This window comes from Martes martes, assembly GCF_963455335.1.
Source record: "Martes martes genome assembly, chromosome: 10".
In the NCBI taxonomy this organism is placed as follows: domain Eukaryota; kingdom Metazoa; phylum Chordata; class Mammalia; order Carnivora; family Mustelidae; genus Martes; species Martes martes.
In genome coordinates, this window is record NC_137898.1 from 5,431,450 (window position 1) to 5,448,065 (window position 16,616).

Here is a 16,616-nt window from a genome sequence, read left to right on the forward strand (position 1 = left end):
TGAAGAGTGAATCAATGTAGGAAGTGGCCAGCAAAGGAAGAGGAGCCCGTGAAAACAGCTGAGAAGGAAAGACCACAGAGGTAGGACCCAAAGAAGGAAAGCAGCATAGAGGAGAGTGTCAAGCAGGAGGGAGGAGTGGAGGGGTCCTATGCAGCTGGAAGACCACCCCAGGGTGGGGAACCCTTATGACATCACCTTCGACACCCGTGTCAGCGCAGATGGGGGTGGGAGGGGTGGGGTCAGAACGCGACAAGCCGAGATCGAATGGGAAGAAAAGATGTCAAGTGTATCTCCTTCCCTCATAGAACTCTGCTCTGGAGACAAGAGCAGAGGGAAGACAGGATGGGGAGTGGGGGTTGGGATGGGAAAGAAACGAGCTTGTTTTGGGGATGGAGAAGACAGTGTGGTAGACTTTGGAGCTCCAGTCCCTTCCTCTCTGACAGAAGCCACGTCTTATGGCTCCGAACTTCCTTGGAGGGAGAAGGGCGTGGATTCGGGAAGCAAGGGGTCCTTGCGGGAGCCCTGCCTCCTGTGACCACTGGTCATGCCAGGGGTCAGTGAGGAAGGAGAGCTTGGAAGGGTCCAAAGCAGGCCACGATGGCTCCAGCAGACCAAAAAGCAGGTGCTTCTGCCTCCCTCAGGCCGAGCTCTGCTTCTCTCCCACCATTGCCCCCGGACTTTCTGCAGGGCCCGGCGTTCAGCTTTCAGCTCGTCCTTCTCTCCAAGTTCTCATTTATTCTCCTAACTTTGAATGTCATCTCATGGGGGTGACTCCCGCTGCTGCTGCAGCCCTGACCTTCCCACACCATCTGGCCAGCAACCTCGCCGTTGGAGTTTCCCTGGACTCCCCTGTGAGGAACGAGGTCTCCTCATGCTCCTTCCCTCCAGACTGGCTCAGGCTATGCTCCCTCCTCCAGGGCCCTCCTCTGTCCTCAGTCACGTGCCCCAGGCCTTCCCGGCTGTCCCCTGTAGATTCCGACAGCGCGCTGGAAACCACCCACCCAGTTTGGCATTTACTGCATGATCTTTTGGGTTTTGAAAATCTCCAGTGAGGGGCACCTCGTTGGCTCAGTGGGTTGAGCCCCAGCCTTTGGCTCAGGTCATGGTCTCAGGGTCCTGGGATCGAGCCCCGCATCTGGCTCTCCGCTCAGCAGGGAGCCTGCTTCCCCCTCTCTCTCCGCCTGCCTCTCTGCCTACTTGTGATCTCTCTGTCAAATAAATAAATAAATAAAATATTTAAAAAAAAAAAAAGAAAGAAAGAAAGAAAAAGAAAATCTCCAGTGAGTGTGTCTCGTTCTCCCTCCTGGATAAGCCCCCTAAAGACTGGGGCTTCCGTGTCATGGTCTCCTCCAATGCGTCTGGAATCAGCCCTCAAAAAAAGCCGTTTCCTCACTAATGCTCGTGAAGGTAATGAACTGAGAGGAGGCCACTGGGTAGGGGCCAAAGGCACAGGAACCAGCGAGAGGGCCTGTGAGGAAAGATGTGGCACTTGTGAGGTAACTCTCAGAAGACGACATCACAGGCACCAGGTATTGGCATCAGAGTGACGACTCAGACAGGATGAAACGATGGAAGAGGCCATTGAGTGACTTCGAAGGCCCAGCCTTGGAAGGAGGCGGTGGGAGAGGAAGCAGCAGCCAGGGGCCTGAGGAGAAGAGCTGCTGGCAGAGTTTAGCCTGGGGGCAGGTTGGTTGCCGGCAGCTGTGCAAGGCTCTAGAAAGGGCTGTAGCCTATACTCAGGGCAAGAGATAGGGCACCTGTGGCCACCAGCTGGGCGCCATGTCAGCAGTTGCTGGAAGCCGGGAGTGGGGAGGGTTGGTGGCCACAGACTAGACTGAGGCGGTGACGGAGGAATGGGAAGAGCGGAGAGCAGGCGAGAAGGACCGGTGTTTGGCAGAGGGCATGGAATGAGGAGGGTGGCGGTGACTCACACAGGCTGAGCTTCGCCCTGTGAGTGGGAGGAAAGCCTGAGGAGAGGCTGGTGAACGCTGCGTTTCTTGGTGGTCCTCACCCAACTCCATTCAAAAGGGTTGGAGAGGCCTCACGGGTCGTCTCAAGGGAGAGGAGTGGCGTCTCCCTTCCACGGACGCTGAAGGCGCCAGCCCTGCTCACCTCATCTTGGGGGGCTGGGGGTGGCTTGTGACTTAGGTGTGACCCGGCAGACCCTCTCTTTCAGGATGTGGATCCTGAGCCAGGTGAAGCTCCCTGGCTTCCCACCAACCCAAATGTCGCCCCTCAGCCCCCAGTCAGTTCTGGGGCCAGCTCCGCCCCTGCGCAGACTCGCACACTTAGGTCAAATTCCTCTCCCCTTTGGTTAGTCGGAGTCCCTTTCCGTTGCTTGCCACTAAGAACTCTGACTCAATCTGAGAACTCCATCTCTGCCGACCGAAGGCTGAGGATGCTGTCGGATTCCGACACGGATGTGGGGTCCAAGGAAGAATTCAGAAGAACCGCAGGTTGGTTCGTGATTTTCGTTTCCTAGGAGTCAGGTACTGTGCACCAGCGACGGGGGCAGGGGTGCGGGGTGGAGGGAAAGACAAATGTGACAGGCTCTGGTCTTAACGTAGGCCGGTGAGTGTGTCTTCACTTGAGTTTACCCAGCAGCAAAACTCAGAACAAGGGTTCAAGTGCAAGTAGATGAGGGAAGGGGTCCCAGGGAGCACCGAGGGGGAGTGGGGGGGGGGTTAGAGAAGGAAGAGAAGAAGCCCAACAGAAGGTGCGTCATCAAACAGCTACCCCAGTGAGCCACAGGAGCTCGGCCCGGCTGGGGCCTCTGGGAGACGGTGCAGAAGAAGCCTCACAGTTTCATCTAGCCACCAACTGCCATCTGTCATTGGTGGACGGTGGCCTCCAGAGGCCACGAGCTCCCCAGCCCTTTCACCGAGTTAGCAGCTTACGCAGCCCTCGGGTAGAGACATAGAATGTGGCTCCTGAGGAGCCCTGGGCGGGCCACCACTTCCAGGGCTGTGCAGTGCAGTGGGGGGAAGGGAGGGTTCTCTGGGTTCTCTGAGAGAGCTGGGACGCAGAGGGGATGGTGGGCATCAGAGGAGAGCCGTCAGTTCCAGAGAGAAAATGTCCTCAGACCCAAGTGACATTCTTCACTAAGGCTCTCTAGGCCTGATGGGTTCTGAACGTGAACTTGCCGGTGTGGAAAAGGAAGGCCAGCTGGAAAGAGAACCCGCCGTGCCAAGGTCCCACCCCAGGAGGAGGCATCCTGATCAGAGGTAGCCTGCTTGGCTTAGAGGTGGGAGGAAGGAGGCTGGAGAGCGGAGGACCACCCCCCAACCCTCCTCGCCAGGCAGCAGCATCTCACCTGCCTCCCTGGCCTCCACTGGCGGCCAGAGATGCCCTTTAAACTTTTATTGGGGTGCCTGGCTGGTTCTGTCGGTAGAGCATGCGACTTTTGATCTCGGGGTCGTGAGTTCAAGCCCCACACTGAGTGTAGAGATTACTTAAATAAATACATTGAACAAAAAAATACAGGTGAGGTTGTGTTCCTGCTCTATGAATACCCAGAAGGCTGCGTGTGTTCCGTGACGAGTGTGAATGAGACTCTCCGAGGGCTGCAGGGGACTCTCCCAGCAAAGTGAACTGGACGGGCAGGCCTGGGTGAAGGGCAGGAACACGGCGAGGAAGAACTTTCCCTGGGTGTCACCAGCTGGGGGCATGGCAAGGTGGGAGAGGGGCAGGCGCTGTGGCAGGCCAGGCGATGAGACAGGTGCACCTGCCAAGCAGAGGGGCCCAAGATGGGAGCCACTGTGTCAGGTGCGGGGGAGCACTAAGGTTTGCAAAGGGTGAGGAAGACATGGCCCTTTCTCTTGAGCAGAAGCGCAGGCCAGGGAGGAGATGAGAAAGGCCACAATAAACGATGGAGGGAGGTGACCGCTGCTGGGGCAGGGTGTGGCAGCAGCCTGGGAGTGGAGGCGGATGCGGGAAGCAGAGTCCTATGGTCTGATCCTGCCGTGGGAAGGGAAGCCCTGCTCCCGCACCCTCACTCCCACACACTCCTGCCTCCTGCCAGCCCTCCGATCTGCCCCACGCCCAAGCCCCAGGGCACCTGCCTCCCCCATGCCCTACAGTCCTGCCTGCCCACCACTCCCGCCCCTTCCTCTCTCCTGGCAGGGTTCAGCAGCTTCTAGTTGTGCTGTGCTACAGCACTAGAATTATCAGCCAGAAAATAACCCATGTCCATTGTCCTCTTTGACCTATGTTTATGTAAGGATACTGAGTCTCAGGCAGCAGCGGCCCCCATGTGGTCTCAGGGGCCCAGATGGGGCTCGTAGTCCTGGGACGGACTGCGATCCTCTTGGACAAAGCCCTGAGCTGTCACAGCGTGGCTGTGCTCGGGGTTGACGCCGTGGCTCTTGGGGTCCTGAGTGATGTTCCAGTTAAAGAGCTGCTCCTTACAGGGGCCCTTCTGGAGAGACTTCGGAGCACACAACTCACGCTTTATTTTGTCTCAAGATTCCCTAAGGTGTGCGACAAGTGTGTTAAATTGAAATTCTGCTCACTTCTGAAAGAGTCCCAGCCAGAGGCTCGAGTGTTTTCCCTTCCTTCCTCCCTTCCCTTCCCCTTCCTTGCTTCTTTCCTTTCTTCTTTTTAAAGATTTTGTCTTTAACTGTCTCTCTCTCTCTCTTTTTTTTTTTTTTTTAGATTTTATTTATTTATTTATTTGACAGAGAGAGAGATCACAAGCAGGCAGAGCAGCAGGCAGAGGGAGAGGGAGAAGCAGGCTCTCCGCTGTGCAGGGAGCCCGATGCGGGGCTCAATCCCGGGTCCCTGGGATTATGACCGGATCCAAAAGCAGCCGCTTAACCGACTGAGCCACCCAGGCGCCCCTTTAAAGATTTTGTTTTCAAACAATCTCTACACCCAATGTGGGGCTCGAACTCAGGACCCTGAGATCAAGAGTCAAGGCTCCACCCACTGAGTCAGGAGACGCCCCTAAGGTGCCTTTTCTGTAGCGCCCTCAGCAGCTGTGCCCAGGTGGGCCAGAGGCTGGCAGGGGCTGCTGCCGAGCGCAGACAGCAGAGCTCGGCCCCAGCACGGGAAGGCCACTCCGTGCTCACAGGTGCAGTGACCCCCAGTCTCCCCCGGATGCCTGCAGGCTCCTCCCGGAGCTCCGAAGACACAGGCGGACGCTGCTCTCTCCAGGGTGGGAGAGGAGGGAGCGCGGCAGGCAAGGCGGGCTACCCCGCGGGAGTCCGGGCAGCTTTGTGGGACTGGGGCGGAGTGTCCTCTAGAGAGTGGGTACATGGCTGTGGGCCTTGGGCCCCTTCCCAAAGGGAGATTTGTCCTGAGTCTTGCCCGTAGCTCGGAGTGATGGTGATGTCCTAGGCGTCCATCGGGTACTTGGTGGGAGCTGACAGAGCAGCTTCAGGGGAAGAGGGCCAGGGTGACCCCCAAGCTGGAGGTGGGTCTTTGCTCCTTAGGGGAAGGGTCTCAGTCCCGGCCCTGACTAGTTTTCAGCCCGGACATGCACCGCGGCATTCTCCATCCTGCCTGTGATTCTCTGCCTGCTCTACCCTCAGCCCAGAGGCAAAAATTCTCCAGGGTCCCCCTGCCTGGTTTAGCTCCAGATTCTTCCCCTACCTCCACCACGACCCTCTATTCCGAGGCCCCGCCCCACACGCAGGTGACCACAGACCACCGCCCTGTGAGGCTGGGCCGGGTAGAACTTGGGTCAGAGGCTTCGAGAGGCTCGGGCCAGGTGAGTAGAGGGGTTCAGGGGGGCCCCCGCTGACCAGTGCACAGCTGTGCCTCGTGCCCCAGCTGCCTTGGCCTCCAGGACACAGGCCCTGTAATCTCCGCCCCGCCCCGCAGGCTTTTAATCCCTGCCATAATCCCTTCTGCTGGCTGCCCAGCGGAGGGGCGGGAAGCGGGGCGGGTGAGCTTGGAGAGGGCCGGGGGGCTGTTCTGCCCACACCCCGAAGACCTCAGGAGGCCCGTCTTGGACCATCCCAACCCGGGGTCCCTAGGACAGGCAGTCAGCCCAGGGGCAGGGTCATGCCCGGGGACTCCGAACTGAGTTCGTCTGGGCCAGAGTACTTAGATCTGGTTTGAAACGGGGTAACTGACTGCTGTGTCCCGGCTTCCCGGGACTCCGAGGGTCAGTGAATTTGGGCTTGGGCAGACGCGTCCCCGAGAGTGACAACGTGTGAGTGAGCCCATCAGGGGCTGTTTACACTTCTATTGTCAGAGGCCGGCGTCTGTTTGTTTAAACCCCAGGAGGTCTCCCCTGGCTCTTTTGGGTCTCGGCTTCGGCTCAGAACTTGAATTTCACAAGTCAGCACGAATCGCGCGCAGTTATCAGTCTTGCCCCGAGGTGGGGCCGTTCAGGCTTTGAGAGCCCACGTGCATTTAATGAACATTAAAGGCCTCCAAGGGAGGCCCCGGGGCACGTCGCTAAGCCTCGGGAACCTGCCCTCAGCCTTTTTGCCATCCTGACACTGGTCACGGTACACGGTTTCAGCTTTGACAGTTGTCCTTAGAGGTTCTCAACTGAAGGATCATGGGGTCCTTCCCCAGCATAGATAATAGGATGTCCGATCAACACAAGATTTCTCCCGGTGCTTACTTGGATTCAAATAATGTTTTAAAAAGATTTTATTTATTTGAGAGAGAGAGAGAGAGAATGAGCCAGGAGAGAAACAGAAAGAAAGGGAGAGGCAGACTCCCCACTGAGCAGGGAGCCTGCTGTAGGGCTCGATCCCATGACCGACTGAGCCACTCAGATGCCCCTTAAGTAATGTTTTTATTTTGGAAGTTTTAGATTCATATTTAAAAAAAAAAAGTATTAGTACAGTTTCTATGTTTCCCTGCACCCAGGTTTCCCTAGTACTGGTATCTTATATTCGCCTGGTACATTTGTTACAAGTAATGAACCAATGTTTCTTTTGTTTTGTTTTAGTATTTATTTTTTTAAGTAGGCTCCATGGGGCTTGAACTCAGGACCTCGAGATCGAGAGTCGCATGCTCTGCCGACTGAGCCAGCCAGACACCCCTAGTAATAAGCCAATATCGATACATTATTAACTAAAGTTTATGCCTTCTGCAGAGTTCCTTACTTTTTTCCTAATGTTCTTTTGGTCCCGGGATCCCTTCCAGGACACGAGACACTACATTTGGTGGTCACGTCTCCTGAGGCACCTCTGGCTGTGACAGTTTCTTAGATTTCCAGTGTTTTTGATGACCTTGACAGTTTTGAGAAGGACCTGCCAGGTAGTTTGTAGAATGTCCCTCAGCAGGGGTTTGTCTGTAGTTTTTCTCCTAATTAAATAGGGGCTCAGGCAGTGGAGCGGGTGACTCTAATCTCAGGGTTGTGGGTTTGAGTCCCACAATGGGCATAGAGATTACTCAAAAATAAAATATTAAAAAAAAAACCCAAAAAACAAAAGGGGCACCTGGGTGGCTCAGTTGGTTAAGCATCTGCCCTCTGCTCAGGTCATGATCCCGGGGTCCTGGGATCAAGCCCTGCTTCAGGCTCCCTGCTCAGTGGGGAGCCTGCTCCCCCCTGCTTGTGCTCTCTTACTCTCTATCAAATGAATAAAATCTTTAGGGGTGCCTGGGTGGCTCAGTCGGTTAAGCACCTGCCTTCAGCTCAGGTCATGATCCCAGGGTCCTGGGATGGAGTCGTACATCCCACATCGGGCTCCTTACTCAGTGGGGAGCCTGCTTCTCCCTCTGCCTCCCTCTCCTCCTGCTTGTGCTCTCTCTCTCTCTGACAAATAAATAAGATCTTTAATTAAAAAAAAAAACAACAAAAAAAAACCAGGGACGCCTGGATGGCTCAGTTGGTTGGACGACTGCCTTCGGCTCAGGTCATGATCCCGGACTCTGGGAATCGAGTCCTGCATCAGGCTCTCGGCTCCACAGGGAGTCTGCTTCTCCCTCTGACCTTCTCCTCGCTCATGCTCTCTCTCACTGTCTCTCTCTCAAATAAATAAATAAAATCTTTAAAAAAATAAAAAAATTAAAAAATAAAAATTAAAAAAAATTAAACAAATAAAATCTGTAAAATAAATAAATAAACATAGGGTTTAGGAAGGATCACAATGGTAAAGTGTTTTGATTAATCTTGAATATAAAAATTAAATTTATGTCCAAAACTGTTCATTTTTTTCTCCCCTCCCTCTGCCCCAGCTCTCTTTATTGCCTTCACCTTTTCTTTTTCTTCTGGGGTGCACCTGCTTTGCCTGGCCCAAACACTTCCTCTATTTCTCTGTTGGCTTGTAGAAGACTAGACCTGGCCATCAGAGCTAAGGAGTCGAGGGGCGGGGTGCTCAGTGGCCTGGGGCTCCTGGGGGGGAACTGGAGGGTCTCTGGGGACAGGAGAGGACCAGTGAGGTGTAGCGATTGAGACATGGATTTCCTGGGTTCAAATCTTATTTTCTGCATCTATGTTAAGAGCACCCACCTTGTTAGGGCTGTTGGGATTATTAGTTAAGCTGTAGAGAACAGACCCACCAAAGGGGTGCTTGAAGTGAGTCCTAAAAAGTCCTGTCTGACTGGGGTGGTGGGAGGTGAGGAGCAACGTTCCCCTCTGTCTCTTCCCCTGCCCCCAAGGCCCTTCAGCAGCCCCTGCAAGGTCTGCAGCAGAAGTACCATCACTAATGACCAAGTGGCTTCCCTGAACACCGGCTGGGCTCCCATTCTCCAGGCACTCACTAGGTGCTGTGTTAAGTCCTTCGGTGCAGGATCTCTTGGCAGCCGTCTAGGCAGCGAGGGAGGGAGGTCCTACCACCGCTTTACAGAAGAGGAAGCCGAGGTCCCACCCACTGATTACTGATCTTAATCTGATAAAAAAATAAATGTATCTAAAACCAAAAACGGCAGGGAGCAAGCCAGAGTTTTTCCTTCTCGAAAACCTTTCTTCTTTAATTTACTGATTCCTGGGCTCCCCTTACCAAGTCGCAATAGATGCCATACTGGCACTTTGATAGAGTTTCATCTAGACAACAGCGTACGGTTTAGGGGCAAGACCACCTTGGGGTTCAAGGTCTTTTTTTGTCCCATCCGGCCAGCCCTGTGTGATCTTGGGTCAGTCCCCTAACATTTCTCCTTACCTGAGCATCGGGGGGTGGTGTGCGTGGGGGAGGCGTGGGGCCACTGAGTAGTTACACTACTGGTCAGCGGGGCTCCTACTTAAATAGAACTTGTTTTTTGTTTTGTTTCATTTGGTGCCCAAACCCCAGGTGTGAACCAGCACTTGTTTTTAAGTAAGCGTTCTTATTTTCATTTCTTATGAAATAAGTTTTCCAAAGTAAAACTAGGAACAATGCAAAAAATGTGCAGCAGCGGAGAGGCTTTTAAAAACTTATTAGAATATTCACTAGAGGAAATAACATGCAGCCACTAAAAATGATATTCACCTAAATGCATCATGATACCCTGGATTGGATCTTGGAACAGGGAAGAGACGTTTGTGAAAAAGCTAGTGAGACCCGAGTAAGGTCCAGAGTGAACCGTGTTAATGTTAATTTCTTAGTTTTGATAAATGAGTGTTAACATTAGGGGAAGCCAGGTGAAGAGTTTATGGGGACTTGATGTAGTATTTTTGTAATTCCTGTTTAAATCTGAGATTATTCCAAAAATAATTTTTAAGGATATTCACAAACTGTTCGGAATATAAGAATGCTTAGACTAAAAATTGGGTTTTGTTTTTGTTTTAGGCTAAAATTTTGAAAAAAAAAAAAGCAGAATTCAAAATTGGTCAATGGTGTGATTACAACTATGCAAAAGCATTTTCATAGAAAAAAAGAGGAAAAGAAGATATGCAAATTATCAACAGCTGTTTTTGGTTGACCATGACACAGAGTAATTTGAATCCTGTTTTCCAATTTTCCCTTGATATACGATCTCAACACTCAGAGCTCTTCAGAGGCTTTGGACCTTGGAAGGGGCTGGTTAATTTCTGCAGAAAAGGCCTATGGAAAGGCTGTCTGATCACTCTCAATCAGTGTGAAAGCAGGGGAACAGGTCCCCATGGGCCAGGTGACAGCCACTGAGCACTTTTCCTGGGCAGGCCACCCCCACCCAGTGCCTGGACCATGCACAGATACAGCCCTAGTTCAAACTCTAGACCTGTCACTCGTTGGCTTGTACAAGTTGGATAAGTTTCCTAAGCTCTCTGCCCCTCAGTTTTCCCATCTGTAAAATGGAGCTGCTGACAACTGGACCTACTTTGTACGGTGGTTATGAAGACTGAATGAGTCTGGAAGGTAGAAAAAAAAAATATTGCCCATGTCACTAAGACGAATTTAAACGTTCCTCTTTGTCTCCTCGTCCAGATTAAAAGTCTTAAGTGTGGGAGACCCAGCAAGAGGAGTCGATATTGGTGATGTCCTAGCGACACGTTAAGGACAGAGTGAGGGTCCAGTGGGTGGCCCAGCTTCCATAGAGGAAGGCGTGCTGCCTCCCAGTAAGGCTGCACAGAGAATCAAGAAGCCAGGGGGTGGTCCAGGGACTGGGCTGGGTGGTGCTCAGGAAAGAAGGGTCCAGTGCATGAATGAATGGACAAGAAAAACAAATGAAACAACTAGAAGGAACAGAAAAGCTAGTTAGGAGAGCCCAGGAAGCAGGAGGAGGGAGGTGGGGCAGTGAGACCAGAAAAAGCAGCTCTTCATGCCATGTCCCGCAGGTCGCCACTGGGATCATGGGGCATTTAGATCTGCCCCTCCACCCTGTGGTCAGGGGGGTCCCCGGCCTGGGGTAGGGGCAGGGATAAAGGTGGAGTGAATGGGAAGTTGCACGCCATGAGTCTAGGCACCCAACCGGTGACAGCAGCGTAAAGCACTCTCTCTCATTTCGGGGGAAGAGCTGGGGTGGGGAAGCGAAGAGTTGGAGAGCCCGAGATGTTCTGGAGAGCCCGAGATGTTCGAAGTTAGGGGATGGGCAGCGGGGAGCCCTGCAGGACGTCTCCCCTACTGTGGAAGGCAGCCCTTGGTCACACGAGTAAGCCTTCGGCCGGAGAGGCTCACCTTTCCCAGCACCCTCCCTCCCCCATCACAGGTCTGGGGCTCCGCATGGCCTAGTTCTCCAGCAGGAAGGACCCCAAGGTCCTCCAGATGCTCCCCTTCTTCCCTTCCCTCCTCCCGCCAGCCCTTCAGGATAGTTCCGGCCACGTGGGCATGCTCCCAGATGCCCACCCACAGTGCCTTACTTTCTGGGTGTGCTCCCTTGGGGTTCCCTGATGTCCTAAAGTATTTGGATCATCTCCTACAACCATGTTCTAAATTCGGGGGTGGAGTCAAGGGAGAGTGAGTCAGGGGCCGAGACACCGTCTGCCTCCCCAGGTGTCGCCCTGAGGAAATGAAGCGAGTCTGGGTCCCGTGGCCCCGTGAAAAGTGCTTGCAGCGAGCCGCCTCCTTTGATCTCGCTCCAGCCCCCGCACTTCCCTGTGATCCCGCCAGGCGGAAACGCTGCGCTGGGATTCTAGTCCCAGATTCTGACGATAGAACCCCAGCACGATTTTCATTCTAAGTCCGCCCAGACTCGCTGAATGGTCAAGTCCTTGGCCACTCTGAGCCTGCTTTTTCTTCGATAAAATGTTGGGATGGGCACGGCTGGTGGGTGGCGGCTGGTGGGCATGGTGTGGCGGCCCACAGTGCCCCAGGTGGGGGCGATGGGACAGGTGTCCTCTCCTGGCCTGCCCGCCGGCCTCCCCTGGGGAGTTTCCTCTCCTTGGACCCTGCTGCCCTCTGCTGGTGGAGGTCCAGCCACCTGGCCGGTGCCCAGGGGAGGTCAGGAGCCTGGGCTGGGAGTCCCATCCTGCGTGCACGACCCCAGCTTTTGGTCCCACTCTTTAGCTTTCTGAAGCGCTTTCCTCGTCTCTGACGTGAGGATATTATGAGGACTGAATGAGGGAGGTTTGCAGAATGTCACCTACGGCGTCTGGCCAGACAATTCTAGTAATGCTCTTCCGGAGGGCAGACGGGAGCACAGATCCTAGAAACAACCCTGTTTCAGATTTGTGGGTGTGAGGGGGGACCTCCCCCGTCTCCCCGCTTATTTATCTCAAGGGTAGAAGCAGGCTCCAGATGATATGTTGGACGCTCCCTCCCCCGCGGGTTGTGTCCACAATGGGACTCTCACGGAGGGTGGAGGATGGAGGCTTTCAAGGCAGGAGCCACATCCTGCTCCCTTGCACACCTCCCAGACATCCCAGCGTCTGGAGCAGGGACCGCACATGGTAGGCAACCAAGACGTCTTTCCTAAACAAACACTTCGAGTGTCTGCCCTGAGATTAGTCGTGGGCCAGGCTTGGTGTCTCTGCAGACGTGAGCCCCACGGGCAATTTCAGCCCATCCTCCTGCCTCCGCTCCGAGGGTTGGGCCAAATCCGACCTGTTAAACGGAAGCATTTAGCTGGAGATCAAGCCCTAGAATGCAGGGTGGCCCGTCAGCCATCCTGCTCTCTCCTGGATCACGGCTCACGGATCTCGGATCTCGCGGCCCCTTACCCCGCTCTCGGGCTTTGTTGGTTCCCTCGCCAGTGGCTTCGGGATGACTTCCTGGGAGCCTGTGAATTCTCATCTTCCAAAAGGAGGCCAGAGAAAACAAAGAGAGTGGCCCAAAGTGGGGTGATCTGGCAGCCACCCTCCCCTCCCTGCTCCCAGATGTGGGGCTCGGCACGCGCGCGTACAGGCAGAGTTACAGGGAAGCTTCGTGACTCACGGAGTGTGCCCCACCCTCCCACCCAAGGATGCCAGGGAGTGGCCTGTTTTGGAGGAGGTGACTTGGGGTCCCCACCCCCACCCCTTGCCTTCCCGGCAGACAACCCCAAGGCTGGCGGAGGCGGTGTGGAGAACTGAAGACACTGCGGTCTGTGGCTTCTGGCCCCAGCTGGCCTCTGGGCTGTGCCTTCCCCTGGCTCCCACTCGTCTGGCCGCCACCCTGCCAGACAGGGTTGTAAGGAATTGGAAGGGGGGCTTGGCGGGTGAGGAGGAGAACAACAACCCATAATAACAACCCTGGCTCCTCGGCCAGGCGGCTCCGAGGGCTGCCACTCACTGTGCCCTCCCGTGACACCTGGGATGGGCTGTGGGGGGACGGCCTGGCCAGATCCGCCTCTCTTGGTGCCGCCAGCGGGGAAGGGGCTCGCCTTCTCCAAGTTTCTCACGCAGGGGAGAGGCCTGCATTCTTCCCTCACTCTCAGCGTCCCCACCCTTCCCGCAGTCCACCCGGGGCCACCACCTCGCCTTCCAAGCCTAGAAGTCACCCGGCCTTGACCTGTGCAGGCTTGTTTCTCTGGTCGAGTCCGGACGTCTGCGGCTGCCCAAGCGGGCTCCTGCCCCGCCCTCCCAGCCATCCTGCCCCGTCCGCCACCAGACTGTCATCTTCAGGAGCCCAGTCTGGCCGTTCCCACTGCCGGAAAGCAAAGCCCAGTTCCCAAGGGGCCTGTGCAAAGACAAGGGACCCTGGGGGGTGCATGCCATGAGGGGGAGTGAATAGGTTGACAGGTCCACGGGTTTCCTGGGCAAGGTGGTGTCTGATCTGCCTTTGAAGGATTTGGGGATGGAGGGGGGACTTGAACAGTCAGGTGTCTCCGCATGAGGTAGGGAAGGCGGGCGGCAGCCAGGCAGCCATTTACAGGAGAGTTCAAGTCCCCGGCTACCCCAGTCGGATGACCTTCCTGAAGGATCCAGCTGACGTGACTGGATCCCTGCTGGGGAGAGTGGCTGTGCTGGCGGGCGGCGGGGGTGGGGGAGGAGGGGCGGAGCTTGGGGAGGAGGAGGAGGAGGAGGAGGAGGAGGGCGAGGGCGGGGAGATCTACGTGGTAACTGAGGCAGGACCGAGTGGGAGCCTCCATTCATCCCGCGGGTATTTCTTTAGAGCTTCCTATATGCTGGGCACTGTTGGGAGGTACAGGGGAATCCGACAAGCCCAGTCCGTTCTCTCGAGGAGCTGGTAATCCGCGGGGAGCCACACAAGACCGTCCCACACGGTGATGAGCTCTGGAGGAAAGTAAAGGAGAGCCTCCAAGGGCGCGGCGAGGCGGAGAGCGAGTGGATGTGTCTTTCTGACTCAGCAGCTCCCCTGCGGGGACCCCATGAGGCTGGGCTCAGGCCTCTCCGTGCAGCGGCCCCAGAAGCCCCTTCCCTGCATACCACAGTATCCTCTGTCTCCCTGACCCCATCTGACTTCACCTCTGCCCAGAGCAGCTCTTCTCTGACCTTGACCTCCTAGCATGTGTCCCGGGGTGAAAAGCGGTGACGGTTGAGTTAAACGTCAGGCCTGCCCCTGGTCACGTGACCCTCTTCCTCAGGAAACCTGTCCTTCAAGGCCGTCCACTGATTGGACAAGGCCCACCTACATGATGCAAGATCTCCGCTTTACTCCAAGCCTACTGATGCAAAAGTTCCTGACCTCTAAAAAATCCCTTTAGGGGCAGCATCTAGGCTGGTGTTTGACCAAACAACTGGGCACTGTCACCTAATCAAGTTGACACATAAATTTAACCATCAAAGCTGCTTATTTATCTAATCATCTCATTCCAGATAGAATACTGCCAAGAGATAAGAAGCAAGGAAGCAGAACTTATTCGAAGACAGAGACCCTCCTGGGACCAAGCACATCACTCCTTCTACCTTCTTGTTAATCCTATGGCCCCCTTGGCCCACATCCTTTTGTCCCATCTGCCTTGCAAGACTTCACACACACGCACACTCAGGCTCTCGGGTCATCACGATGGGACACGTCATACCCCATACTCACCTGTGGTCATATTCCTAGCCCTTGTCCTAGTGTGGGGCATACCAGAGAGCTCCTGAGACACCAGGTTGTTGAAGGGACAGATGACGGAGTCCCTGGTTATCTCAGGGAAGGAGCCCATGCTAGCACCTGTGTCTCTCGACCTCTTGTTCAGCACCTTGCCCTCGAGTATAGGACATCCCGTCCAGACCAGCTTCTTGCAATGTGTTCTCTGCTTCCTGCTTCTTCCTTTGTGGCCAGCACTGTGCTAGGCACCTGACAAGCATTTTGTCGCTTCCTTCCCCTTTGCCAGATGGGATATTGAGGCTCAAAGAGTGTAACTCTCATAAAACCACATAGCTAAGGAAAATGGCAGCACTGACATTCGAACCCAGATCTGCTACTGACTCCAGAGATGGGACACTCATCAGTGCCAACAGGCCAAGCCACATCCTCAGCTAGGGGCTGGGGACAAAGAGACAAATCAAACAAGGGTCCTGATTTCATGGAAGCTGAGATCTAGTGCAAGAAGAGAGGGGTGCAGGCCGCCTGGGTGGCACAGTTGTTAGGTGTCTGCCTTCGGCTCAGGTCACGATCCCAGGGTCCTGGGATCCAGCCGTACATCGGGCTCCCTGCTTGGCAGGAAGCCTGCTTTCCCTCTCCCACTCCCCCTGCTTGTGTTCTTGCTTTCACTGTTTCTCTCTCTCTCTCTGTCAAATAAATAAATAAATATCTTTAAAAAAAAAACAACAAACAGATGTGCAAGAAGTTAGCGTGAAAAGCTTTGTAGCAACCTATCATGGCTCCAGGAACATGTATTTGGGGAAATTAGACAGGAGGGCTGTCTGAGCTGGGCTTGGGGAGGGCAGGAAGGGGAGAATAAGGAATATTCTGGGCATGGGGTATGCTTGGCAGGAAGGAGCAATCAGGCTAGAAATCTAGGCCAGGAAACGTTATTTCCCATTCATTCCTGGAGTGAAGCCTGTAATTCACGTGGGGTTTCTGGAGCAGGCCAATAACATCATTTCCCTTGCCTCAGTTCAGCTCTGTATCCCAAGCCACGAGACCTCCTCTTGCACAAGTAGTCCTTCCCTTGAGCTATTTGTCGTTGTTCTTTTTCTCCTTTCTTTTTTTAAGGTTTTTTTTTTTCTTAAAGATTTATTTTTGGGACGCCTGGGTGGCTCAGTTGGTTAAGCGGCTGCCTTCGGCTCGGGTCATGATCCCAGCGTCCTGGGATCGAGTCCCACATCGGGCTCCTTGCTCCGCAGGGAGCCTGCTTCTCCCTCTGCCACTCTGTCTGCCTGTGCTCGCTCGCTCGCTCGCTCGCGCGCTCTCTCTCTCTCTGACAAATAAATAAATAAAATCTTTAAAAAAAAAAAAAAGATTTATTTTTAAGTAATCTCTACACTCAACGTGTGGCTTGAACTCACAACCCTGAGAATCAAGTTGCACACTCAACCGGCTGTGTCTGCCATGTGCCCATGAAGTGGTCCCTCCCTTGAGTTTCTTTTTTAAAAAATGTTATGAGAGAGAGACTGGGAGCGAGTGTGGGGAGGAGCAGAGGGAGGGAGCGGGAGAGAATCTCTAGCAGACTCCACACTGAGCACGCACGGAGCTTGGCGCTGGGCATGATCCCACGACCCTGAGACCATGACCGGAGCCAAAACCAACATTTGGACTCAACTGAGCCACCCAAGCACCCTTTTTTTTTTCTTAAAGATTTTATTTACTGGGACACCTGGGTCGTTCAGTTGGTTAAGCCTCTGCCTTCGGCTCAGGTCATGATCTCAGGGTCCTGAGATCGAGTCCCATGTTGGGCTCCTTGATCAGCGGGAAGCCTGCTTCTCCCTCTGCCCCTCCCCCTGCTTGTGCGCTCTCTCTCTCCCTCCAACAAATAAATAATAAGATCTTTAAAACTAAAGATCT